General features: G+C 44.5%; 1 long non-coding RNA gene across 1 annotated transcript; it reads right to left on the bottom strand.

The window, feature by feature from the left end:
- Positions 1 to 1,062: 1,062 nt before the first annotated feature.
- LOC140902691 (uncharacterized) lies at positions 1,063 to 3,672 on the bottom strand. Its single transcript, XR_012156105.1, has 2 exons — positions 3,090 to 3,672; positions 1,063 to 1,706 (listed from the first exon to the last, which is right to left on the bottom strand). It is a non-coding gene; the product is annotated as an uncharacterized LOC140902691 (long non-coding RNA).
- Positions 3,673 to 27,459: the final 23,787 nt, after the last annotated feature.

Genomic DNA, 27,459 nt, shown 5'->3' with positions numbered 1-27,459 from the left:
AATACATCTCGTTTTCCTGGCCCAGTCTGACATTGGAATCAAGGGAGTTACTCCAGAGATGAATTTGGCCATCAGATTGCAGCCAGCAGTGGATGTGAACACCCTAAATTGATGGCCAAAGATAAACTCCCAGTCCCTTCTAAAATGGCATTATTATCATTTACCGGAATTGTCATTGCACCGAGGTGTCCTATGCGTGGACCTAGACCCTATTGTGCTAGGTGCTGTACAAACAACACGTGGACCTGTCCTGATTTTCACAGCTGCACCCAATGTGCTGGAAGACGGATACTCAGAAACCTGGAGTCTGACTAGATTGACTAGAGAGCAAGTGTGAAAAATCGGGATGGGGGGACGGGGGATGAGTATAATGAGGAGGTAATATGGTCCTATGTAAGTCAAATCCCCTAAGAATTGGGACAGTCCCAATAATATCAGGACATTTGGTCACCCTTAGCCTGACACACCTTTCAGATGTGGACGTAAAGGGAAGTTACAGCACAAGGTGGGTAGCTGGTGGCAGTAGTTGAATATGGCAGAATATTAGAAAACCAGTTTGTGTGCGTCAGCAGAACTTTCAGGCCAAAGAGCTAAAAAGGCAGCAGTGGGACCCCAAAATCATGAGATTCATAAAAATGATACATTCTGATGAACTTTGAATTAAGAAAAACTAAATTGTTTTCTGGCTGAGTTGCTGCAGCAGGCAGAACCCGTCTGGCAGCTGAGCTGGTCTGGCCCCCACTGGTGCAGCGCACCCAGATATCCGCTGGGAATTCAGGCCCTGTAGCACACACACCGCAGTCAGCAGATGTGGGAGGCGCTGAGCAGGGAACATGGGCTGTTGTTTTCCTCTTTCGCTCCCACAGGAGCAGAGAACCGGCCTGTCTCAACTGTACCCTACTGTCTCTACTCCTCCTTTCTACCTCTGTCCTCATCACTTCTTCTTGGCACCTGCGACCACCTCCTTCCTTGGGTTTCCTTTCAAAAATCCCCGCCCCTAGGAAAATCTGGGTCTGAGAGCATGTGACTGCTGAAGAGAATGAAACACCAGGAGGCCAACAATGTCATGAATAGTAGCTTTTATTGATGCGCATCTACATTAAAAGACTGGTTGGGAAAAGAGACCAGAGTGGGGAAATCTCCAACACTAAAGAGTCTACAAGCACAAGTGTTACAGGATCACTCCCAGGCACAGCTGATATCCCATGGCACAAAGATGGTCAGTTACTCATTACAAGGGAATGGACTCTGGACAGAAGAAGCAGAAACAGTGCACAGTGTGTGGACAGAGACTGAAAACACGTCACACTGCAAGGGGAATGACAGACCAGCACAGTGAGGAGAGAGCTACTGCGCGAGGGGCTGTAATTCATTTTCATTCCATAGTCGTCGGTGGTTCCGTGGGCCCTACCAGAACTTCTTTTCTTTGCAACAGTGCTGCACAGGTGGGCATTTTGGAAGGCACGGAGGGCAGGGAGGGCACGGAATGCATTTTTGAGGGCACGGGCATGGATGCACGCACGAAGTGCACTTCTTCACGCAGACTTTACAGCAAGGATCCACGCATTTTGTCACGCACTTCGTCACACAGACTTTGCAGCAGGGATCCAGGCACTTGGTAGTGCACTTGGTCACACAGCAAGGAGGAGGCAGGCAGGTCTGTTTGCATTGCTGCTGGTAAACCATCTTCCTGGACGTGGGCAAAACTGAAAGACAAAGTAGGCTTCAAGGTTTGCAAAATAAAGACAAACAGCATCATTTTTTCATTAGCACCATGCACCAGAACATTCAGCAGAATCAGAGGCTGGTGCACTGGGAACACTTCTCCAGAGAGAGCATTACCATTGCAAACCACTTCAGAAAGAACAAACATGGGGGAGGATGGACTGAAATCCCATTCTAAAGGTCTGCAATGGGATTTGTGAAATAACCTCAAGATACCTAAGCAAAACACTCTTCTGACCAGTAATATATCTCTGCAGAAGAAAGCAAAACATCTAGTGCAATATGTACTCTACGGTTGAAAGAGTTATCCTGAGATTAATGGCAGGGCGAGAGATACAGAATGGGTTTAGCAGTATATGTAACCATTGATCATTTCTGCATTCAAATGTTTTTCTGCTAGAAGAGTTAAATAAACCACTCAGTGCTTCTGAACGTGCAGGTGGCAAGTGGCACTGGTAAAGATACTCTCCACTATCTCGTCATTATCACAGTCTGTAGGGCTGACTGAGCCCAACACAACTGATCCAAGGGTCAACTTTTCAGCTGAACTTTTCCAAAGCCACAAATGAACGGTCAGTTCCTTTGGCCTCTTGTGTTCTGAACTAAATAGTCCAGAATGGAAGTGCATTGTGCAAATGTTTTCTTCCCAGGTCCTTAGGCTGCACGAATGCATCTGGAGTTGCATTTCCAGTACAGAGCAGCTTGATTTTTATGGGTGGTGATTCCTTGAATCTACTTACTGCCTTCCTTTCATTGGGAGGATGTGTGCGCAGGCAAGGCCTTTAGATTCTCTTCTGTTCCCCTCCAGCTCTGCAGCTGGTGTAAATCAGTGGAGCTCCATTGACATCCACAGAATTGAACAGGTTTTCGCTCGTGAGGAATCGGGCAGTGAGAGTGCAGGGGCTATATCCCCTCCATATCGTGTCAGTCTGAGTTACTTCCAGACACATCTTACTCCTCTGCCCTCAAGTCTCTGACTGCTGCCTCCACCTAGAGGTTTCCCTTTCCCACTTCTCTCTTCTGAAGCACTGAGCCCCGCCCTGTAATTCGCTGTCACACCCACTAATTTAATCTCCTGATTTAGAAAGGGCTCTGGAAATCATGGACAGAGAGAATTCAGCACAAACAGAGCTTGGTGCCGTGGGAAACATTTCTGTAGAGAGAGCATTGCCATTGCAAACCACTTGAGAAAGAACAACCCTGACAGAGAATGGACTGAAATCCCTTCCTGCAGCCCTGCAATGGGATTAGAGAAATCACAGCAAGATACTTATGCAAAACGCTCTTGTGAAGAGCAAGGAAAGGAAAGCTAGAAATGAAGCCCAGCCATGAAGTTAGCTCTCAGTAATAAGAATAAGACTTACCAAGTCAGCAACAGGAGCAAATGAAGAAGCCGAGTGGATTGAGGAGCACTGGGACACGAGCCTTTTTATATGGTTTCCATGGCCTGCTCCACGGAAATGAGGCACCCCACAGGTATGCAGATATGATTTTTATAATCCTGTTCAGCTCCAGTGACACAGCCTTCAATTGATCATTTGCATCACTAATGTTGCTAATTATTTTAAATAATTATTTTAAGCGGATGCACGTTACATATTAGAGTAAATGCTGTTTGTAAGTTCTCTGCCTGATCCACATACTCTACCTTAGAAAAAGGCAATTCAATTAATGCCAGGACTCTTTGCTCTATGGTTTTCCATAAATTCCTTTTTCAGACTGTCTTGCATCTTCCTCTGAGGCATCTGGTTCTGGTTGCTATTGGAGACAGGACACTGGGCGGGATGGATCTTTGCTCTGAGCCATTATGCGTATTTCTTTATTCCTGCTAATGTGCAACTTCCCTTCATGGTATACCACCCATGCTTCTATAGACACAGAGGTGACCTTGGATTCATGGATTCCCTGGTATTTTTAGCAGGAGGACACTTCAAATCCAGTCCACCCTGTTAGTTCTGCTAGAATAAATATTTGTCAGGTGACTCTTAATGATCCGGAGTTTGGCTCTTTATTATCTGACATTGAGTCTTCACTTAAGGGTGGCTTCTTGCCATTTTGCACTGAAATTTCATTCTAATTGTTGTGTTTTCTAAAAATGAAGGTAAAATGCTGTGGCATGGGCTATCTTGCTATATATGGGATGCCAGTGACCCCAATGGGGAAAGCAATCTTCTGTCCATCTCCATTATATTATACAATTTTACATATCTAACACGCCATCAACATGAGTGTGGAATGGGAATTATGCTAATATGGACTGGAAAAAACACATATGTGATCCTGTTGCCGTGGACGTTGACTGTTCTGAAGAATAATGTCAAGGAAAGAAAGGTTTAATTTATTTCAGTTAGGAAACAAGAACCCATCTATGCCTGTGTCAGGATGCTCATATTCCCCTTTTACCTCTAGTGGGGGCCTTTCTTTCTTTCTTTCTTTCTTTCTTTCTTTCTTTCTTTCTTTCTTTCTTTCTTTCTTTCTTTCTTTCTTTCTTTCTTTCTTTCTTTCTTTCTTTCTTTCTTTCTTTCAAGATGAGAAGCTATGGCAGAGATTTACTGAGATTGTAACATCTTTGGCACAGGCACCAAACCTAACACAGCAGTGTCTAGGTCCTCTACCACAATGCATCACGTTGTATGCTGGATTCTGCCACCCTTTCCCATGTTGAGCTACACTTTTCTCAGAGGCTGTACCACTGATTTCCATGCGTGTAACCATAGGGTGAAATAGTACTCCAACCTGAGAAAGCCAAAGCTGTCCTACTTGGATTTCTATGACCCTACTTCCTGGATGTCCATTTACTGCTTCTGGGCTCAGCCCTTTAGGGTCTAGCAATGAGTTCTGAATAGCCAAATTCACAGAAAAGGTTGAAGTGAAAGCGACTGTAATACAAGCAGAGTAATTCCAGGAAAAGTTATTTCAAGGGGAAGTGTTATCTGAATGCAAAGCTTCTTCCCCCCTGTGCTTTTCGTTTTATATCTCATCTCTCTCCTTTCTGTTGGTCGGGAAATAACAATTTCTGTGACAAACAGACCCTTTAGGAGAGTTACTTTGAGTGTTCTCAGATGCCAGGCAATTAGAAATACTGAAGAGTGGTAGGCTTTGTTTAAATTTAATGATTTGTATTACTGCAGCTCCGAGAGGCCCCAACCGCGACAGGAAACCCATTGTGCTAGGTGCTGTACAAACACATAGTGCCTGCCCCAAAAATTTTAATCTAGACTGATAAAAGGCTGGAGGGGAAAGAGGCATAGGGAGGTGAAATGACTTGTCCAAGATCACACAGGTGGTCAGTGGCAGAGGCAGGGATATAGTCCAGTTCTCCTGACTCCCCGTGCAATGCCATATCCAGGAGATCCCTGTGCCTCCTGTAAGGTATTTAATTATTGTGACTCACTAGGGGACAGATTCCTTTACTAGAAGAATCCAGAGGTAATGTCCCAACTCGTCTCTTCTAGATAAGACCTGGTTCCTGGAACCCTGAGGCCCAGCTCGTGAGAATAACACACTAGAATTCCAAAGAGGAACATACACCTGTGTCGGAAGCTTCAGAGGTTGAGTCAGAAGGTCTTTAATCCAGCTGCTGCTATCTGAAGCCGCAGGAGGATCACACACCACAGGGCATTGCAGCGTGAGAGTCCACAGTGCCCATTAACTGACTAAGCGAGAATAGCAAGTGACGCTAAAGGAAGGGGCTGAAAGACGCCCTTGCACGGGCTCTCAAGGACCCACAAGTGCTTGGGATTTTGGTTTTCGTGTCATCGCAGAGATGACACCTACAGCAGCACAGCACCCCCTAGTGCCAGAGAGTGAGTTGGTTTTGTATCGAATTAGAGAATCCTCTCCCTTCCCATCCTATCCCTTCTGGTTATAGGCTTCGGTCAAAATCTCTCTGCTGTTGGTGGGGGTTGGCTTTCAATGGCAGACTCTCTGCTAGACCCATCTGACTCTCCCCAGAACCAATATTCCCTCATATTCACATCAAACCGTAAAAAGTAAATGGGCCTTGAGCATTAGCTATCCTCGCCTAACAGTACACACTCTAAATTAGTCTTTGTAACCGTGTCCCCAGCCTGCTCCTGAACCCCCTGTGCCTCCATCCCCATGAATTTTCCTCCCACTTTGATACCCGCCCCTGTCCAAACCCACCTACTTCTGTCTCCTTGCTCCCTCTCCGTACAGCATGCTCAGACACTGCGGCCATGGACAGAGACTAAGAACCCAGCTATGACAGACTAGATCCTATTTCTTCAGAGGCCTAAGTCCTCACAGCCCTGCACTCCCTAGCAGACTCCTAAGCACCGGGAGACCTGGGTTGCTCAAGGCCTCCTCCAGGTGCCGTGTGCCAGAGCAAAAGAAGTGTGACTCTGAGGGTTAAGTTCCTCAAGTGCAAGTCAGCCCTGCCATGGGGGTACAGACATTGATACACAGGGCCAAAGCTTTTCGAGTGCTTCTTCAGTGGTTGGTGTGGCCTAGTGGACGCTTGACTGGAAGTCTGTTCCCAGCTCTGTCACCGGCCTACTGGGTGACCTCGGGTCAGTTATTTCTCCTGTGATTCTTGGTCTATTTAGATTGCAAGCTCTTCAGAGCAGGATGGTGTCTTGTTAAGTGGCTGCTCAGCACCTGACAGAATGGGGCCCAGACCTCTTAAAAAGAGAGAGAAGATCAAGGAAACACTAAGAGGCGGATGAAGCTAGGAATTGCAAGTTTGATTTAAGCACAGCCACAATTAAATGTTGGGATGGGAGCTGGGGAATCAAATTGTTCCACCACTGACTATGCTACAGTTGAATTGTACAGAGTGATTCACTAGGGTATGAGCAATGTCCCAGAAGATCAGAGTCAGTCAGTTACATATTACGTGGGAAGACTCTGATCCCTACACAGTAGTAAGAGAATTAACATAAAACTCTGGCAGTTTTAGAGAAATCACTAACAAAGACAAAGCTAGGAGAACATGAGCTAAGCAGTGGGAGGAGAAGTAAATTGCACGGGGACGTGGGATTTGCTTTGCATTCCATGACTGTTGATGGTTCTGTGGCTGAAAAGAGTGCTTTCCTTTCTCACATGGCTAAGCTCTAAAAAGCTATATTGACCTTCGTAGCAGAAGGAAAAGAGAAGGATATCCTGGATATTTCCATCTTCTTTTCAGGATAAAGTTAGACACAAGTGCTTGTCGAACTCTCTGACAAATCCCAGCATTTGTTATAAAATCATTCCAATTAATACCTTGTATTTCCTAAGGCATTTGCTTTCAAAGGCATTTAGGTGTATGTCTGAACCTATGGTGGATTTCACACCCATACGTTAAGACGGATATAACATTTGAGCTGAAGTTTCATGTGTTGGGCTTTTAGTTATAGATTTTTGATGGCCAAATCACCATTAAGCTGGTGAAAGCAGCTGCCACCTTGCCAATTGTGATGCTATTTAGGTTTTCAGGACACTGGACAGAGCTGGGACAATCAGGTGTGGTCCAGAGAGATCCTTCTGTGACTGGATGACTTGCTCAGTTTTGATGAGGGTTCAAATCAGCCACACATGTGAAGGAGCAGATTTATCACTTGTATAATTCCATTACTCTTCATGATTCTGAGAAACTGGGCAAAGGAAACAAAAGCCCATGGCTATTCCTCATTCTGAAAGGATTTCTTAAAAATCCTGTGTTTTGGTGATGATTGATGGGTAAAATGATGTCACCTGGGCAGAGCTAAGATAAAGATATCATCATGAAAATGAAATGTCTATCATTAAAAATGTATTAAAATTATACAATGGATATTTCCTTTAACTTGGAATAAAATAATTTTCTTCTAAAGGAGGGAAAAGAGTCCAGAGACAATGTTCTGTGTTTGTTTTCCTGAGATTCACATGGTATGTCTGTGCCACCCAGCACAATAGCAACATACTAGCATTGTATTCTATTCTATTGTTTATAGTTTCTGGTAAAGGCCTTAACATCTGACATGTTCCAGTAGTGCCTTAAGCAATATGATTCACCTCTCTCATGTGGTTTATTCATTCGGTCATCCACTTGCAAGGGGAATCACCTGTGGTTTGGTCTTTCTCTGATCCTCTTCCAAGGGGCATTGTGTGGGAAGTGCAGAGTTTTGTTTTGGTAGGGTTTTGTTTATGGGGATTGCTTTGAAATGTACACCCCAGTATCTATGTTAGAGAAGGGAGGTCAAACAATTTCATGTCAGCCGCTTGTAGCGTGATATGGTTTCTGGTGGTCTTTCTTTCCTGAGCGAGTTCATTCCAGACTCAGACACGGTCTCTGTGTAAGCTCTGTCTCCTAACCAGATGAACTTTACTCCCTGCATGACATTTCAAGCCCTTTACTCTGTAGGATTTATTAAGATATTGGTGCAAAGTACTTCATTATCTTAAAATGAGCTGGAAAATTCACACAGTTCGGTGAGAAGGTGACATCCCTTACCAAACTGAGTAATTAATTCTTTTCCTCAAGGGCCCAAAGAACAGGAAGCACAGTGCGATTCTTTTGGGAGTACTGGCCTTTTTACCTTGGAAGGCAAGAATCCTAAATAAGAAGAACTGGTGGTGAAAGTTTTCCCATGTAAACATTAGGAGGTTTGAATATGTGTAGCTAAGTTAGTCCCCATCCTACAGATTGACTTTGGAAGAGAGGGCTGCATGCTAAAGTGCTGAATCAAAGATTAATAGAAAAGGGTAAAGAGAAACTGATCACAATGTGTTTCACTCTCTGCCTTTTGTCTTACGGATCAAATCCGCATGACTGCTAGACAAACAGAATTTTTGAGTTAACCTGTCAGGTTCTATCTGAATCCCAGTATCACACATTATCTTAACTACCCATGGAGAGGCAGCCCTATTTCTGGTGTTTCCCAACTTTTGAGTGCTTGACTAGATGCATAAGATTCTCTTATTCTAGCCACAGCTTTTCCCCCTGCTGGAACAAGCCCAATCACTTCTGCTTGAAGTGGAGCATAGTTTTGGGAAGATGCCCAATTTTGAATTAAAGCTTCCGAGTGGTGATGAATCTACCCTATCCTTTTGGAAGCTGTTCAAGTGCTTAACGACTCTTTGTAGCTCAGAATTTTGCATCTTATTCCCACTTGGAATTTTTTAAAACTTCAACTCCCAGCCACGGGCTCTTGTTCTGTCCTTGTATGACACATTAAAAAGATCTCTAGTGTACACAGAGGGAAGCAATAACTTATAGTTTATAGGAACATATTGAAAAAATGTCCTCAATATTGGTATTTCACTTCCATGGCCAACTAGTGTTCTTTGCTAGGCAGGCTTCTGTTCAGCTATTTCAGCCCAGTCCCGCAGAGACAGAGAACAGGCCAGTCTCACGTGTTCCCTGCTGCCTCTGCTCCTCCTAACTTCCTGCAGCTCCAGCACTTCCTCTGGGCACCAGAAGGGAATGGGTCTGTTCAAAGGAAACCAAAGGAAGGAGAATCTGGGTCTGAGATTATGTGACGGCTGAAGAGAATGAAGTACCTGAAGAAGAGCTCCGTGTGCGGCTCGAAACCTTGTATCTGTCACCAACAGATGTTGATGCAACAAAAGATATTAGCTCAATCAATTTATATCTGAAACACCAGGAGGCAGACAATGCTGTAGATCGTAACTTTATTTGCTGTATGTCTACATTACAAGACGGGATGGGAAAAGAGATCAGATGGGGAAATTTTCCAACAACAACCAGTCTGCAGCACAAGAGTTACAGGATCTCTCTCCTGGCCCTACGCAATACCCCAGGGGTACAAAGTCGGTCGGTTACACATTCCAGGGGAAGGCCTTGGTCTCTAGTCACTGATAGCAGAAAGAGTGTACAAAGTTAGGACAGAGATCGGGAACATTCCCAGAAACACGTCCCACTGCGAGGAGAATGCCAGACCAGCGGAGCGAGGAGAGAGCTACTGCACGAGGGGCTGAAATTCATTTTCTTTCCACGGACGTTGGTGGTTCCGTGAGCACTAACAGAGCTTCTTTTCTTTGCAACAGTGCTGCACAGGTGGGTACTTTGGAAGGCACAGAGGACATGGAGGGCACTTTTGAGGGCACGGGCACAGGCATGCATGTACGCATGTAGTGCACTTCTTCACACAGACTTTGCAGCAGGGATCCAGGCATTTGGTAGTGCACTTGGTCACACAGCATGGAGGGGGCAGGCAGGTCTGTTTGCATTGCTGCTGATAAGCCATCTTCCTGGGATGTGGGCAAAACTGAAAAACAAGGGAGGCTTCAGGGTTTGCAAACTCAGGACAAACAGCTGTATTTTCTTATTAGTGTCACGCACCAGAACATCCAGCAGAATCAGAGGCTGGTGCACTGGGAACACTTCTCCAGAGACAGCATTGCCATTGCCAACCGCTTCAGAAAGAACAAACATGGGGGAGGATGGACTGAAATACAATCCTGAAGCCCTGCAATGGGATTAGTGAAATAGTCACAAGATATTTAAGCAAAGCACTCTTGTAACCAGTAATATATTTTGGAAGAAGAAAGCAAAAAATGAAATCCCACAGACAGAGTTAGCTCCCAATAATCAGAGTGAGACTTACCCAATTTACCAAATGGGAGCAAGTGAAGTAGCCAAGTGAATTGAGGAACATTGAGGCATGAGCCTTTATGTATGGTTTCCGTGGCCTGGTCTCTGGAAATGAGACACCCCAGGGCTATGCAGATGTGATTTTTCAGAACCTTGCGCCACCTACAGATTCTTTAGTTGATTGTGCAAATCCTGATTTTAATAATAATAATTATTTTAAGGAGACAGGTGACAGTGTTTGCGGAAATAGTGTTTGTAAGTTGTAACTGCTGAGCTACATAATTCAAATAAGAAAAAAAAATTCAATAAAGAACTGGCTTCTTTGCCTTAATTAATAGACTGATGAATTTGCAAAAATTCCTTCTGCAGGCTTTCTTTCACCTTCCTCTGAGCCATCTGGTTCTGATTACAGTGACATGGCTGGACTAGAAATAGTGCAATGGACATAGACAGAAGATTGCTATCACCATTGGGGGCATTAGCATCCCATTTGTATAAAGACAGACCCCACCACAAAGTGCTTACATTGGAGGATATTAAAAAGAAGCTACAAAAGTTAGACATATATAAATCAGCAGGTCCAGATAACTTGCACCCAAGAGTTTTAAAAGAGCTGATTGAGGAGGTCACTGGATTGTTAATGTTGATTTTCAGTATCTCTTGTAGCATGGGGAAGTTCCCGAAGACTGGAAGAAAGCTAATGTTATGCCAATTTTTAGAAAGGTTAAATGGGATGACCCAGGTAATGACCAACTGTAATTGTAGCCTGACATCGATCCCGGGCAAGAGACTGGAAAGGCTGATACGGGACTTCATTAATAAAGAAGAATAATGTCATTAATGCAATGGTTTTATGGGAAAATAGATCCTGTCAAACTAATTCAATATCTATTTAATAAGATTACAAGATTGGTTGATAAAGTTGATAATGTTGCCGTAATATCCTTAGATTTTCTAAGACATTTGGCTTGGTGCCACATGACATTTTAATCCAGAACTAGAATGATATAAAATTAATATGGCACACATTAAACGGATTAAAAATTGGCTTACTGATAGGTCTCAAAATGTCATTGTAAACAGGGAATTGTCATCGAGCGGATGAGTTTCCAGTGGGGTCCCTCATGGATTGGTTCCTGGCCTTACCGTACTTAAAATGTTTATCAATGAGGTGGAAGAAAACATAAAATCATCAGTGAAAAATTTACAAATGACATGAAAATTGGGGGAGTGGTAATTAATTAAGTGGAGGTGTCCTTGATTCAGAGCAGTCTACATGCTTTAATAATCCGCATGCAAGCAAACAATACACATTTTGATATGGCTCAATGTAAATGTATACAACCACGAACAAAGAATGTCAGCCGTTCATACAGGACTCTCTCCTGCGGAGCAGTGACTCAGAAAAAGATTGGGGGGCACGGTGGATAATCAGCAGAATACAAGCACCCTGTGTGACGCTGGGACCAAAATACCTAGCATGATCTTGGATTCATAAACATGGGAATCTGGAGTGAGAGTAGAGAGGTTGTTTTACCTCTATGTTTTGCACTGGTGTGGATGCCGCTGGAATCCTGTGTCCAGTTCTTGGGCCACCCGTTCAAGAAGAATGCTGGGGAGTTGGAGAGGGTTTAGATATGAGCCACGAGAATGATTAAAGGTTTAGAAAACATTCCTTATAGTGACAGACTAAGGAGCTCAATGCCTTTAGCTTAATGAAGAGAAGGTTAAGGGGTGAGTTGATCAGTCTATAAGAAAGTACATGAGGAACTAATATTTAATAATGGGCTCTTCAATCGAGCTCAGAAAAGACTAACACAGTCTGGAGCTAGAAAAATTCAGATTGGGAAAAAGGTGTAAATTTCCAACAGGAAAGGCAATTAACCAGTGGAACAATTTACCAAGGGTCATGGTGGATTTTCCATCACTGACCATTTTAAAATCAAGATTAGATGTTTTTCTAAAATATATGTTCTTGGAATTGTCTTTTGAGGCAGATCTCTGGCCTGTGTAGATGATCCCAATGGTCCTTCCTGCCTTGGAATTTATGAATCTATGTTACTCAGTGGTTTGAGCACTGGCCTGCTAAAGCCACGGTTGTGAGTTCAATCCTTGAGGGGGCCATTTAGGGATCTGGGGCAAAAATTGGGGATTGGTCCTGCTTTGAGCAGGGGGTTGGATTCGATGACCTCCTGAGGTCCCTTCCAACCCTGATATTCTATGATTCTATATTAAAATTAGAAAGAAGTTGCAGCACAAATGAGCACGAAAACACAATGTCAGATAATAAAGACCTAAACTCCTTATCATCTGGAGTCTTCTGACAAATGTTTATTCTGGAAGGACTAACAGAGTGGAGAGTGTCTGCTAAAAAAACAGGGGAATCCAGGATTCTAATGTCAGCTCTGTGTCTACAGAAGCAAGAATGCTATATCATGGAGGGGAGTTGTACATTACCAGGAATAGAGGAATCTGAATATCGGATCAGACCAAAGATCCATTCAATCCAGTACTGTTTCTCTGACATTTAGCAGTACCATATGTTTCAGAGGAAGGTACAGAAAAGCCTGCAGAACAAATCTATGGAAATCCACCTGAGTCCATTGTATAAAGCACAAAAGCCAGTTCTTTATTGAATCGGGTTTTTTTCTGATTTGACTTACGTAGCTCGGAGCTACAATTTATAGATAGTATTTCCTCAAACACGGTCACCTGTCTCCATAAAATAATGATGAGTTATTATTTAAATAATGATTCAAACACTGTAAGTGGTGCAAGGTTGTGAAAAATCAAATCTGCATAGCTCTGGGGTGTCTCATTTCTGGAGACCAGGCCATGGAAACCATATGTAAAGGCTTGTGTTTCAATAGTCCTCAATCCACTTGGCTTCTTCAGTTGCTCCCGTTCGGTGAATTGGGTAAGCCTCGTTCTAATTACTGGGGGCTAATTTTATGGCTGGGATTTTGTTTTTTCTTTCCAAAATATATTACTGCTCACAAGAGTGCTTTGCTTTAGTATCTTGTGATCATTTCACTAATCCCATTGAAGGTCTCACGATGGGATTTCAGTCCATCCTCCCTCAGGCTTGTTCTTCCTGAAGTGATTTTCAGTGGCAATGCTCTCTCTGCAGAAGGGTTCCTAGTGCACCAGCCTCTGATTCTGCTGAATGTCCTGATGCATGGCGCTAATGACAATGTCTTGATTTTGCAAACCCTGGAGCCTCCTTTGTCTTTCAGTTTTTCCCACGTCCCAGGAAGATGGCTTATCAGCAGCAATGCAAACAGCCCTGCCTGCCCCTTCCATGCTGTGTGACCAAGTGCACTACCAAATGCCTGGATCCTTGCTGTAAAGTCTGTTTGAAGAAGTGCACTACATGTGAGCATCCATGCCCATGTCCTCCTAAACACGTGGATCCATGCCCTCTGTGCTTTCCAAAATGCCCACCTGTGCAGCACTGTTGCAAAGAAAAGAAGCTCTGTTAATGCTCACGGAACCACCAACGTCCGTGGAATGAAAATGAATTTCAGCCCCTCGTGCAGTAGCTCTCTCCTCGCTCCGCTGGTCTGGTATTCCCCTTGCCGTGGGACGTGTTTCTGGGAATGTTTCCAATCTCTGTCCTCACTTCATACATTCTTTCTGCTATCAGTGCCTAGAGACCAAGGCCTTCCCCTGGAATGTGTGTTAGGGGGCTTATTCCTTCACCCACTTACTTCCCTGGTCCTTCTCGCATGAACAGAGAGCAACAATACCCGAAGTCCAAAGGTGCAAACAATTCGATGTTTATTGGGGTGAACTTCCAGCAAGCATGATTCCAGTTTCCTTCCTTAGTGTCCTCCTTCCCAGTTCTGACACCACAGAGCCTTACATCTGTGTCCCTGTTCCCATTCCTGCCCTTAGCAAAACATTATTCCAATTTCCTTACCCCCATTCCCTGTTCCCATTTCCCCCTTTAACAAAACATGATTGCAATTTCCTTACCCCCATTCCCTGTTCCCATCTCCCACACCCACCCACATACCCACCCCCTCCCACCCACATACCCACCCCCTCCCACCCACACCCACACCCACACCCACCCACTTCCTCATTGACTACAAATTATATAGTAAAACTTGAGTTCTGCTTAGCTATACCTTAACCAATCATTTTCCTGAAATTTAACTAACCAATCCTAACATATTGTAACATGATTATGTAACCAATTATATCCCACCACCTTAATTAGTTTACACGCAGCAAAATTAATTATACAGCAGACAGGAACAATCACAGAACCAGACAGAGATTATACAGACAAACAATAGCAAAGTGGGAAGTATAATGACAAGATAATACAGAAGTGAGGATTTCACATCCCAGCTATTGATAAGTGAGTTCTTGCCAGACAGGATGCTATCAAACTAAGTTTCCTTTTACATTTTCTAGGCACTTCCCTTTCTCTGGAGGTGATAGGAATACAATCCTGTCCTGATAGTGCCTAACAGCCCAATAGCACCTTATTTCAATGTGACTAGTTTGGAATGTGAGGATGTGACTGTTCGCTTCCTAGCTTTTGGCTGCCTCTGCTGCTTAGCCAAAGGCCTTAGCCTAAGAACAGGGCCTCAGACTGTCACAGTAAGAGAAGGCCCTTACACCAGCAGACAGTGATTTTGATTCTTTCTTTTATACCTCTAGAACTAGCCAAGTGATAAGAATACCCCTAAATTCTTAAAGTACAGGCCTTTGCAGACAGGCCTGAATATCTATATCCTAACAATGTGTAAACGACCAACTTTGTACCCCTGGGGTATTGCGTAGGGCCGGGAGAGAGATCCTGTAACACTTGTGCTGCAGACTGATGGTTGTTGGAAAATTTCCCCATCTGATCTCTTTTCCCATCCCATCTTGTAACGAAGATTCATAGATTCATAGATATTAAGGTCAGAAGGGACCATTATGATCATCTAGTCTGACCTCCTGCATAATGCAGGCCACAGAATCTCACCCACCCACTCCTGCAATAAACCTCTCACCTATGTCTGATCAGTTGAAGTCCTCAAATCATGGTTTAAAAACTTCAAGATGCAGAGAATCCTCCAGCAAGTGACCGGTGCCCCATGCTACAGAGGAAGGCGAAAAACCCCCAGGGCCTCTTCCAATCTGCCCTGTAGGAACATTCCTTCCTGAGCCCAAATATGGAGATCAGCTGAACCCTGAGAATGTGGGCAAGATTCGCCAGCCAGACACCCAGGAAAGAATTCTCTGTAGTAACTCAGATCCCACCCCGTCTAACATCTCATCACAAGCCATTGGACCTAGTTACCATGAATAGTTAAAGATCAATTAATTGCCAAAATCATGTTATCCCATCATACCATAGATGTGCAGCAATAAAAGCTATAGTTTACAGCATTGTCTGTCTCCTGGTGTTTCAGATATAAAGTGGGTGAGCTAATATCTATTCTTGCAGCAATGTTTCTTGGTGTGAGAGACAAGCTTTTGAGCCGCACAGGGCTCTTCTTCAGGCGTTTCATTCTCTTCAGCTGTCATATGGTCTCAGACCCAGATTCTCCTTCCTTTGGTTTCTTTTTAAAAGGCCCTTCCACTGGAAGTGGAAGCTGGTGCCCAGAAGAAGTGCTGGGGCTGCAGGAAGCCAGGAGGAGCAGAGGCAACAGGGAACATGTGAGACAGGCCCATAATCTGCCTCTGTGGGACTGCGCTGAAATAGCTGAGTAGAAGCCTGCCAAGCACAGAACACTAGTTGGCCATGGAAGTGAAACACCAATATTGAAGGCATTTTTGTATATATTCCTATAACCTGGAAGTTATCACTTCCCTCTAGGTACACTAGAGATCTCTTTCATGTACCGAACACAGACAGAACAAGAGCCAGTGGCTGGGAGTTGAAGTTTAAAAAGAATTCCAGGTGGAAATAAGATGCAAAATTCTGAGCTAGAAATAGTCGTTGTCCACTGGGTCAACTTACCAGTGGATAGGGTGGATTTGCCACCACTTGGGAGCTTTAAATCAACACTGGGCACCTTTCTGAAACTAAGCTTTACTTCAACTACGAGTGGGCTTGTTGTAGCAGGGAGAAAAGCTACGGCTTTTTCTAAGTGAGATCTGTCTCTGTAGGTCATTCAGTCTTTAAAATCAATTCAGTGACTTCAAGTGTATTACTCATGAAAAATCTACAGTAAAGGAACATGAAGCATCCAAAGACAGTCACTCAAAGTTGGGAAACACCAGAAATAGGGTTGCCTGTCCATGGGTAGTAAGCTAATGAGTGATACCAAGATACAGGTAGAACCTGCTTGGTCCTCCCACCCCAAAAAATGCTTTTTTTGTCTAGTAGTTACATGGATTGATGATCCTTAAGATAAAATGCAGAGAGGGAAACACAGTGTGATCAATTTCTCTTTATCCTTTTCTATGGATGTTTCATTCAGCACGTTAGCATATAGCCCTCTCTTCCAAATTCAGTCTGTTGGATGGGGACTGACTTAGCTATACATATTCAACACCTCCTAATGTTTAAGAATAAAAATGTTTACCGCCTGTTTATTCTTGTTCGGGATTCTTGCCTTTCGAGGTAAAAAGGACAGCACTCCCAAAAGAATCGCACTGTGCTTCCTGTTCTTTGGGCCCTTGAGGAAAAGAGTTAATTACTCAGTTTGGTAAGGGATGTCACTATCTCACTGAAATGTAAAAAGAAAAGGAGGACTTGTGGCACCTTAGAGACTAACCAATTTATTTGAGCATGAGCTTTCGTGAGCTACAGCTCACTTCTGTAGCTCACGAAAGCTTATGCTCAAATAAATTGGTTAGTCTCTAAGGTGCCACAAGTCCTCCTTTTCTTTTTGCGAATACAGACGAACACGGCGGTTACTCTGAAACCTCTCACTGAAATGTGTGACTTTTCCAGCCTATTTTAGGGTAATGAAGTACATTGCACCAATATCTTAATAAATCCTATAGAGAAAAGGGCTTGAAATGTCATGCGGGGAGTAAAGTTCATTTTGTTAGGAGACAGAGCTTTCACAGGGACTGGGTCTGAGCCTGGAATGAACTCACTCAGGATTGAAGGATCATAAGACATGATATGATGCTAAAAGTGCCTGGCACAGAATTGTTTGACCTTCCTTCTCTAAGGCTATGTGTGCACTACAGCTGGGGTCGGTGTACGTTGTGGCACTCAGGGGTGGGACTAAGCCACCCTTCTGCGTGACGGAAGTTACACCGACCTAAGCACTGGGGTGGATAGCGCTACGTCAGCAGGAGAACTTCTCACACCGACATAGCTACCGCTGCTGGCGGGAGTTGGAGTAATTAAAGTCGACAGAGAGCTCTCCCCCATCAGCTTACACCATCTGCACTAGCAGGGGTAAAGTGGAGCAGGTGCAAGCTCTGTGGTGTAGCTGTAACATAGACAGGTAGTAGGGTATACATGTAAAAAAAAATTCCCATAAACAAACCCCAACCGAAACAAAACTGCACTTCCCACAATTCCCCTCTGACGAGGATGAGAGAAAGAAGAAACTAACCCGGGGATTCCCTGCCAAGATGGTGAAAGAGTGGATAAACCACCTGTGACAGAGGTTAGTCAGGTTTCTCAAGAAACTACTGGAAGGTGTCAGATGATGAGGATGATACAAGAACCTAGAAACAATAAAACTCAGCTAGGATGTTCTCTGTGGAGTTCAGTCTTCTCTCACTTGAAGCAAGGAGTTTTAGTCCAAGTGAAACAACATATTAATCACACACATTGAATAGGTTTCAGAGTAACAGCCGTGTTAGTCTGTATTCGCAAAAAGAACAGGAGGACTTGTGGCACCTTAGAGACTAACAAATTTATTTGAGCATGAGCTGCTACGAAAGCTTATGCTCAAATGAATTGGTTAGTCGCTGAGGTGCCACAAGTCCTCCTTTTCTTTTTACACATTGAATAGCTTTCTACTAGGAGAGATTTTGTTTCCATAATGAGATTTTTTATTTTAGTGACTACATCTCTTTGTCCATCAAACAGCGCTAACACACAGGGGGATTTTTAAGAAAGCCCTTCAGAATGAGGTGTAGTCATGGACTTTTGTATCCCTTCCCCAATTTCACTGGGTCATGGAGGTCGATGGATTTATGCAAGAGATTAATTTGGGCCTTAGTGTGTTTCCCTGGTGGCTGATTTGAACCCTCCACAAAACTGACCATCGCATCCGGTCATGGAAAGGTCCCTGTCCTACTGCACCAGCTGTCTCCCTCTCTATCCCTGGAAGAGGTATTTAGCAACACGGGTCTCAGTGCTTAGGAGCCTGCTGTGAGGAAATAGGGCTCTGAAGAAATAGGATCTAGTCTGTCATAGGTTCTTAGTCTCTGCCCATGGCCGCAGTGTCTGAGCATGCTGTATGGAGAGGGAGCAGGGAGACAGAAGTAGGTGGGTTTGGATACCAAAGTGGGAAGAAAATTCTCAGGGAGGCAAAGGCTGTGGTGGCGCAGGCCGGGGAGAAGGCATCCGAAGTTACGGAGGAGTTACCAAGACTGATGCAGAGAGTGTGTTGCAGGACGGCAGCTAATGTTCACGGCCCATTTGCTTTTTACGATTTGATGTGAACACACTGGAATATTGGTCCAGGGGAGAGTCAGATGGGTCTAGCAGAGAGCCTGCCATTGAAAGCCAATGCTTACCAATAGCAGAGAGGCTTTGACCTAAGCTTTAACCAGGAGAGATGTGACTGGTGATGCTTCTCTGACTCTATACTGAACCAACTCCCTGGTGCAGCACTAGTGAGTGCTGTGCTGCTGGGGGTGCCATCTTTGTGTTGACATTTAAAATGAAAATCCCCAAACAATTGTAGGCATTAAGAGCACATCCAAGGACGTCTTTCAGCCCCTTCCTTTTGTGTCACTTGCTATTCCCACTTAATCAGTTAATGGGCACTGTGGACTCACATGCTGCAAGGCCCTGAGCATGTGTCATCCTTCTGTGAGGTGGTGACTCAGCCTCTGAATGTGCCAACATGGGTGAAACTTTCTCTTTAGCATTCCAGTGTGTCGGTTCTTACAGCTGGGCCTCTGGATTCCAGGAGCCCAGGCCGTATCTACAGGAGATGGATTTGGGAAATTACCTGTGTCAGGATTGTTCTGATAAAGGAGACTTTCCCTTAGTGAGTCACAATAATTAAATACCTTGTAGAAGGAAGCATGATGTAGATGATATAAGTCATTGCTTTGAGAGTGAGGAAAAATGCGTTATATTCCTGACTTTGCCACTGACCTCCTGTGTGACCTTGGGCAAGTCACTTGACCCCGTGCTGTACAAGCACATAAAAATATGGTTCCTGTCCCAGTGAGCTTACAAGCTATTTTAATCTCTGCAATAGCCTCTCCTTTAGAAAGAAAGAAAGAAAGAAAGAAAGAAAGAAAGAAAGAAAGAAAGAAAGAAAGAAAGAAAGAAAGAAAAAGAAAAAGGCACTTCCTGACACATACCTGGTTAGGTTCTCATTTCCTGATTTAAATACATTAAAACTTTCAAACTTTTGTCATTCATATTCAGAACACTTCACTGTCCTGTGTAAACAGGATAACACCACCACTAGGTGGTTCGCTCCATGTTGTCAGTCATTACAGTGCTGAACTAATGATTGAATTAGTTGATTTGGTAAAGATTGTCACCAGAACACATAATCTCATGACTTTTCCTGTCAATATTTTTGGGATTTCCCCAAGACCTATTCCACTTGCTTCCACCGGAGCTCAGTTCTACTCTAGTTTTTCACTCAGCTTTCTTTGTTTTGCACACAGCAAAGGTATGCTGAGTTGATCCACCACAAGCCTAGGGCATGGGTGTGGGGCAGTCAATGTTACACAGAAACTTCTTCCTTTATACACGTTCATATGTTCCATTGCATTTACTATACATTGCATCACACATCTGGGGATTCCTATGGTCACTTTGTAGGAGCCAGTCCCTGTAAAGCATGCTCTGTCCATGCATACCTTACTCCTTACATCATCATATGTTTCAGGCTTATCTTATCCATTTTTATCTTGTCCATTGTCCTATGGTGTTCCCCTTACCTCAGCTAGGACAGACATTCTGTTTCCAGGCTGCTGACCCATTTAGCTCCCTAATTCTGTCTTCCCAGAAATGAGGCCTCACCCATGACCAATTACTCATGTCAAGTAGACATACATATTTTAGGATAATTGCAATTCCATGCACATGCTCCTGGCATCTTAGGTATGTAAAAGACATTAATGTAATGAAAATGGATAGGAGACTGCTATCAATTTAGGGGGCATTGGCACCCCATATGTATAAAGAGGGACCCCCACCACAAAGAATTTACAATCTATATTACATTAGCATATATTAGGCTTAGAACGACGTTGCAGCGTAAAATGGCAAGAAGCCACCACTAGGTGAAGACACAGCGTCAGAGAATAAATACCAAACCTCCTATCATCGGGAGTTATCTGACAAATCTTTATTTTAGCAGGACAAATGGCGTGGAGTGTGTCCTACTGGGGAATCCAGGATTCCAATGTCAACTCCGTGCCTATTTGTACAATAGCAGGAAAGAGCAACATACATCGTGGGTCAGTCCAAAGATCCATCTAGTTCAGGATTCTGTCTCCGGCAATGACTAGTATCAGATGCCTCAGAGGAAGACGCAAGCAAAGACGCAGAAGGAATTTATAGAAATCCATAAGAATTCATTCATGAAAGCAAAAGGATCCAATTCTTTATTGAATTCTTTTTTCCAATTTGAATTACGTAGATCAGGTGTTACAACTCACACACAGCATTTCCTCAAATAATGTCACGTGTCTCGTTACAATAATTATAATTATTAAAATAATTATTAAAAATAGTGATGCAACCAAGCAATTGAAGAGTCTGTACATGGAGGAGGTTTGGATTGTGAAAAACCTCAACCACATAGCTCTGAGGTGTCTCATTTCCGGACACCAAGCCACAGGAACCATATAAAAAGGCTCACACCTGAATGATCCTCAATCGACTAGGCTTCTTCACTTGCTCCCATCGGTGAATTGGGTAAGTCTCCTTCTGATTATTGGGAGCTAACTTTATGGCTGGGACGGGGGGGGGAGGGAGGGATAGCTCAGTGGTTTGAGCGTTGGCCTGCTAAACCCAGGGTTGTGAGTTCAATCCTTGAGGGGGCCATTTAGGGATCAGGGCAAAAATTGGGGATTGGTCCTGCTTTGAGCAGGGGGTTGGACTAGATGACCTCCTGAGGTCCCTTCCAACCCTGATATTCTATTATTTCATTTTTTGGTTTCTTCTTCCAAAAGATATTACTGCTCACAAGAGGGCTTTCTTTAAGTATCTTGACTTTAATTCACTAATCCCACTGAAGGGCTTCAGGATGGGATTTCACTCCATCCTCTCCCATGTTTGTTCTTTCTGAAGTGGTTTGCAATGGCAATGCTCTCTCTGGAGAAGTGTTCCCGAGGGCACCAGCCTCTGATTCTGCTGAATGTTCTGGTGCATGATGTTAACAAGAAAATACAGTTGTTTGTCTTGATTTTGCAAACCCTGAAAACTCCTTTTTCTTTCAGTTTTGCCCACGTCCCAGGAAGATGTCTTACCAGCATCAATGCAAACAGCCCTGCCTGCCTCCTCCATGCTGTGTGAAGCAGTGCAAGACTAAATGCGTGGATCCCTGCCCATGCCCTCCTAAGTGCGTGGATCCGTGCCCCCCTAAATTCGTGGATCCGTGCCCTCCTAAGTGCGTGGATCAATGGCCATGCCCTCCTAAGTGCGTGGATCTGTGCCCTCCAAAGTGCATGGATCCGTGCCCTCCTAAGTGCGTGGATCCGTGCCCTCCATGCCCACCTCTGCAGCACTGCTGCAAAGAAAAGAAGTTCTGTTAGGGCCCACGGAACCACCAACGTCAACGGAATGAAAATGAATTGCAGCCTCTCGCGCAGTAGCTCTCTCCTGACTCCACTTGTCTGGCATTCCCCTTGCAGTGTGACGTGTTTCTGGGAATGTTTCCAATCTCTGTCCTCACTTTGCAGACTCTTTCTGCCCACAGTATCAAGGCCTTCCCTTGGAATGTGTAATTGACCGACTGTGTTCCCCTGGGATATTGCGTATGGGCGGGAGAGAGACCCTGTGTCACTTGTGCTGTAGAGTGATTGTTGTTGGGAAATTTCCCCTTCTTGTCATGTAGATGTGCAGTAATAAAAGCTACGATCCATGGCATTGTCTGCCTCCTGGTGCTTCATTCTCTTGAGCAGTCACAGGCTCTCAGACCCAGGTTTTCCTTCCTTTTATTTCCTTTTCAAAAGAGCCTTCCCTTCGAGAGTACTCACTGGTGCCTCGAGGAAGTGGTGGGGCTGCACGAAGCCAGGAGCTGCAGAGGCAGCTGGGAACATGGGAGACAGGCCCAGCAGCAGCCTGTGTTCCCTGCTCAGCGCCTCCCCTCTCCACTGCCTGTGGTTTGTGTGCTACAGGGCCAGAATGCCCCTGGTATCAGCCAGGCATGCCACAGCACGGGCAGGGGGGCCAGCCAACCCTTCGACATCAGAGGGGTACTGCATGCAGCAGCATGCAACTCTAGAGGCACACAACTCTAGTTTTTCCTAATTCCAAGTTCACCAAAATTGATCATTATTAAAACCTCATCATCCCTGGGGCCTGACTCATGATTTCTGAACTCTTCCAATTGGCTGGCATAAGAAACAGGAGTGTGGTGGGTCAGGCCAATGGTCCCTCTAGCCCAGTATCCTGTCTTCCCATAGTGGCCAATGCTAGGTGCTTCAGAGGGAGTGGCCAGAGCAGAGCAATTATCATGTGAACCGTCCGCTGTTGTCCAGTCCCAGTATCCAGCAGTCAGAGGCTTAGCCATGTTGACTAATAGCCATTGATGGACCTATTCTCCATGAACTTATCTAATTGTTTTTTGAACCCAGGTATACTTTGGGCCTTCACAACATCCCCTGGCAATGAGTTCCACAGGTTGACTTGGCGTTTCCAATTCTAATATCTCTTTGCTGAGGTGGGCCAACCAGGTCTGGACACCGTGTTCAAGGTGTGGGCGTACCATGGGTTTATATGGTGGCATTATAATATTTATTGTCTTATTAGCTATCCATTTCCGAATGGGTCCTAACATTCTGTTTGCTTTTTTGATGGCCGCTGCACATTGAGCAGATGTTCTCAGAGAACTATCCACAGTGACTCCAAGATCTCTTTTCTTGAATGGTAACAGCTAATTTAGACCCCATCATTTGATATGTACAGATGGGATCATGTTCTGCAGTGTACATTCCTTTGTATTTCTGTTAGCCGACGGCCAAGGATGTTTGGTGAGGTGCCAGCTATGCCCGTTTATACCATCCATGACTTTATCCGCTAGGACGCACTGTCCCTTCGCGGCGGGCAGCCCGGGCTAGGCTGACGGATGCCCCAAGGTCCTAACCACCCGTGACTTTAACTGCTAGAGCTCAGAGCTCCTTCGCAGCGGGCAGTCAATACTGACTGACAGGTGCCCCAATGGCAGCACTAAGAGCCTCTCCACACCCGTGACTTTAACTGCTAGAGCTCAGGGCTCCTTCGCAGCGGGCAGCCAGGATTGACTGACAGGTGCCCCAAGAGTTTGCCCCGTGGAGGCGGCACAACTCAACGCTAGGCTCTTAGTCCTCTCACCTAATGGCCAGGCTTTAGAGCCAAAACGGCTGAGGTTCTTTAATTGTGTTGGCTGCTTTACAGTAAACCAGAGAAAACAAGTCAGGCTTATGCACAAATGGTTACCAAAATTTATTAAGCTAGATTCTAATCATGTGGTTACAAAATTGCTAGTGCCTACTTATTTAAATGTAGAGATGTTACATACACAAACAAGTTACAAAACTGAAGCCACAATCCCAAAGAAAGAAAACAAAGTATAGAGCTCTATTTCAAAATATGTGTACACTAAAGATAGGAGATCAGGTGTGGGTGCTTCTTACCCTCCTTGCATCTCTCGATTCCAGCGGTGCCAAGCCAGGATCGGTCACTCAATTCCGCGGAAAGATGAATAAGGGACAAGGCGTAGGGACCCTCTTAGCTGCAGAAGCCTTGGGAGGCTGTCACTTATCTGACCAGCAGATAGATAGTGAAAAGCACTCAAAAATCATGGTGCTGTAGGTCCCCTACTTATACCTCTGTACTCCTTTATTCTCTTTCTCCTTTCTTATGCCAAATTGAGGCTGGTCTGTCGGGGTGACGCCAGCTTTTGCAAGAGTAGTTTACACTTGCAAGGGAGAGAAACAATAAGTTTCGACTACTGGACATTTCTTTTATCAGGGTAAATATTTTCCCACCTACGATGTTGGTGTGTGTGCATCACGCTATTTAGTAGGGGCTAAGAGCCATGTCTGTCACAGGGCCTCTGCCTGCTGTGAGCTTAATCGTCGTATCTGTTCCCAGAGGCACATTGTAGCAGCACACCTGTGCTTTCACAGCTTCAAAGGCTGTGCTGGAATATATGTTAAGTGCCCTGTTCCTGCTTCCTCCTGTGTTTCCAGCAATGCTGGTCTGACGGGGGGGGGGGGGGGGGGGGCGGGCTGTCTGGCTACAATTTACCAGCACTGAATTTCCTCTGCTATTTTCAAAAAGAAAAGGAGGACTTGTGGCACCTTAGAGACTAACCAATTTATTTGAGCATAAGCTTTCGTGAGCTACAGCTCACTTCATCGGATGCATACTGTGGAAACTGCAGAAGACATTATATACACAGAGACCATGAAACAATACCTCCTCCCACCCCACTCTCCTGCTGGTAATAGCTTATCTAAAGTGATCACTCTCTTTACAATGTGTATGATAATCAAGGTGGGCCATTTCCAGCACAAATCCAGGTTTTCTCAACCCCCCCCCCCTTTTTTCCAAAAACCACACACACAAACTCACTCTCCTGCTGGTAATAGCTTATCCCCATCCCTGACAGCTCTCTCAACACCCTCAACTCAACCTGACTATGAAACCACAGTCCCCAAGCGGACCTAAGTGTTGTCCCAAGTTTTTTTTTTTTTTTAAGTTTAAAGAAAAGAGTGTAAAAAACCGCATCACAAGAACCGGCCAAAATATTCAACAGAAATATTTTATGGTGAAATAAGGGGTGATAATAAAAATGAAAATGTTGGTGGAAAACTAATTTTGGTCAAACATTTTCTGGGTTTCTGATGAAAAACCAGAAGTCAGACTGAGTATTTTTCAGCTTTCTGTTTGTTTGTTATTTCATTGAGAAATCGCAAAACATGTTTGCATGAAATTTTGACATTTTTAAAAAAAGAACTCGTATGAAAATTATATTTTTTTCCATGAGCTCTTAACCATAACTCCTCATCACCTAAGAGGCAGAGAGAAAGGTAGGAAAATAGGACCCAGGTAGTCTTCTGGTTAGATTACAGAAGTGACCCCTAATGTCTCAGAGCTCTGTCCCCGGCTCTGCTACGGACATCCAATGCCACCTTGGTCAAGTCACTTATTCTCTCTGTCTATCAATTTCCCACCTGCAATATAACACACCTCTGCTTTAGAGGGTGGTTGTCAGGATAAATGTAGTAATGTGTGTGAGAAGCTCACAGTGATGGGTGCCGTAGCAATGTCTAGATAGCCAAGAAAAATAGAGTTGCAAGGTAAAGGAAACACCAGGAGCCAGTGGATACAATAAATTATCATTTTTATTCCAGCATGTCTACAATGAAAGATGGAATGGAAAACAGGCAAATGAATGTACAGCATTATCATTTATTCCTCAGGACCAGTGTATGGTACGGTATGTCTCTGAAGGATGTAAAAAACAATATTTCAGGGATACAAAGCCAATTGCAGGCTATACCAATCCCTAGAGGATACTAATGACTGAGTAAATACTCAGGGTACAAGTAGTGCTCTGAAACCCCCCAGAAGACAAGCCAGGGAGAACATGAGAGAACCAATTATGAAATAAGTTACAAACAGGAACTTGCTAATTTGCTTGACATTTCGTGGCTGTTGATGCTCCTGTGGATACTCATATCACTTCAGTTGTACTTCTGCGTAGGCGGGCACTTAGGTGGAGGGCATTTTGGTGGAGGGCACGGCTCTGGGCACTTGGGTGGAGGGCACGGGTCCGGGCACTTGAGTGGAGGGCACGGCTCTTGGCATTTCGTTGGGGGGCACGGGTCCTGGCACTGGGGTGGACACACTGGTGGTGGCAGGCAGGTTTGCTTACACTGCTGCTGATGTTGGTGAGACATATTTCAACGAATTAAGTAAACCTGAAAGGAGAGTAAGAACACAGCCCTTGTGAGTATAAGACAATCTTCCAGTATTTTCCTTCATTGCAACACGGGGTTTTCCAGAAGAGCCTAAGGGAATTAGATGCTCTCTTCTCAGTGAATTTCAATAGGATTTAGACTCCTTTGAAAATCTCAAGCTCACCTCTCCTTTTTCGGGCATACACGTCATCAGCTCTTACTGGGCAACTGAATATGCCCTTTGAGAGTAAGAGAAAATATTCCAGTAAATTGTGCATTGGGGTTACCATTTATTGGGGTTACCATTTATTGGGGTTCCGTTATTTTCTAATGGCAATGGCAATGTAGCCATCCTGCTTCTAAGAATGCATCCCTGCTCGGACTCCCAATGCAAGGCTTGTCATTTGCATGGCTTGAGACCTCTATCAAGAGAGCTGCTGGTTAGGTTAGGTGCCTCTCTCTTTAGATAATAATCACCTGACAGAGCTAGACTGTGTAACTTCCACGCGTAGCTCTGTTCACAGAATGCGTGAGTATGGGTTGCACAATTCAGCCCAAAGTGCTGGACTGATCAGGCACGAAAGCATGAAAGCTAAGCGGTGATCAAATGTTCAAACTGCACCTTGTGAGAACCCCAAAGAGCCTGAAAGCTCTTACATGAATCAACAGAGAAGAAAGCATTTAGTGGAAAAGCTTTATTCTCAAGCCATTCAGCTGCCTTGAGGGGTTTGCAATCAGTACAGAGCAGCATAACTGTTCTCGCGGAATGGTTTGGCTCCTGGGGAAGAACCCTGCCTACCTTGTTCTAGTCTCCGGTGGTCATTGAAACTGTTGGTTCAAATCAATAATATACTTCTTCAATCACATAAACGTCTCTGGGGCTACTGTGAGGATGTGACTCAGCAGGGAGGGGGGAGTGTTGACCTGGGAATGTGCCCTGGGGATGGGAGACCTGAGAACCTGTCACC

Source organism: Lepidochelys kempii, chromosome 24 (assembly GCF_965140285.1).
Source record: "Lepidochelys kempii isolate rLepKem1 chromosome 24, rLepKem1.hap1, whole genome shotgun sequence".
NCBI classification, from domain to species: domain Eukaryota; kingdom Metazoa; phylum Chordata; order Testudines; family Cheloniidae; genus Lepidochelys; species Lepidochelys kempii.
Note: the sequence above shows the minus strand (reverse complement) of the source record. Positions and strands in the feature narration are given on the sequence as shown.